Source organism: Otolemur garnettii, unplaced genomic scaffold (genome assembly GCF_000181295.1).
Source record: "Otolemur garnettii isolate 467f Iridium unplaced genomic scaffold, OtoGar3 scaffold00040, whole genome shotgun sequence".
Classification (NCBI taxonomy): domain Eukaryota; kingdom Metazoa; phylum Chordata; class Mammalia; order Primates; family Galagidae; genus Otolemur; species Otolemur garnettii.
Genome location: NW_003852435.1, coordinates 2926454 through 2927751, shown reverse-complemented (window position 1 = coordinate 2927751; position 1298 = coordinate 2926454). Strand labels below are relative to the sequence as shown.

At 43.8% G+C, this 1298-nt stretch overlaps 1 pseudogene; it reads right to left on the bottom strand.

The window, feature by feature from the left end:
* Nucleotides 1–524: 524 nt before the first annotated feature.
* LOC100964462 lies at nucleotides 525–1012 on the bottom strand (annotated as a pseudogene).
* Between the last annotated feature and the right edge of the window lie 286 nt (nucleotides 1013–1298).

The following is a 1298-nucleotide window of genomic DNA, read 5'->3' as shown; positions in this document are numbered from 1 at the left end:
CTTGGGAGGCTGAGGCAGAAGAATCGCCTAAGCCCAGGAGTTGGAGGTTGCTGGAGCGACTCCGCTGCACTCTACCGAGGGTGAAAAAGTGAGATTCTGTCTCTACAAAAAAAAAGAAAAAAAAAAAAATTCATGCAAAGCCTGCTGGGGAAAATGAGATTCGTTATGGTGGGTTATTCCATACTGTTGGTACACCAACATGTTTTCTGGGGAAGGGGTCCCTCAGATAGGATGTGGGACATGGCTTGCTCTAGGAGTCTGACTCAGAAGCCCCTGAGGAAAGCATACTCGTGGGCAGGGGGAAGAGTATTACGTTTAATGAATGTAAGAAGTTATTTCAGAAGAACCAGGTCTGGGTGGGTTAGGTTATTTTGTTTTTGACACAACAATGCTTAATATGAATTCAGGATGGTGTCAGTCTTTCTGAGATGCATTTTTCTGTCATCATTAGTTAAGCCTATTGGCCCGTTGGGCCAGTGACATCCAGAATGATCCCATTCATTGGCTGAAGGTAGGACCTGATATCACAGACTGCTCTGGGAAGTTGGCAAATAAGATGATTTATACAACAAAGTCACCACTAAACTCTGCTTAAGTACAGTCCTCAGCCTTCTTTTTCTGCTCTATAGTCAAGAAATATTTCTTTAAAAGCTAGAACATCCATAAATGTGAACAGGATGTCAAATATGTCACCAGCCACTTCATCTTTATGGCACCATAATGTTGTTATGAAAGTCACCACTTTAAATCCATCTGCTCTAGCTAGCAGGTGTTCTTTTACATACCTTTTTTTTTTAACCAAAGAAATATATTCATTAAAAATAAATGTGTATGTGAGTTTATTCTCTTCTGTGTTTTCAAATTCCTGGCAGTATGTATCCATGAAATTTCCTTGTAATCACTGGAACTCCTCATCCATAATGATGTTTTCTAAATATCCAAGTACAGCCATCAAATTTAGCTCAGAAGTGGAATAACAGGACAGCTCGAAGCTCTCTGCTAAGGCATCCATCATGGAAGCCAGGTAAGCGCCCCTGGGCGAACCAGCTGATTGGGCTTCTAGGCCTCGGTAGGGTTATAACCCACAGCCAGGGCACAGCAGTCAATGGCCAGAAGGAAAGAGACCTCACCACCTGGCCATAGCCCACTCACTGCCCAGCTGGGTCACCACCTGTGTGGGAAACCTCAGGATTCCCAGCTGTGGTCACACAAACCTGGCTGCCAGGCTGCTTTGTGTGCCACCAATGCCCCTGCTGTTAATATTTGTGTATGTATTTCCTGGGACTCATTGCAAGAGT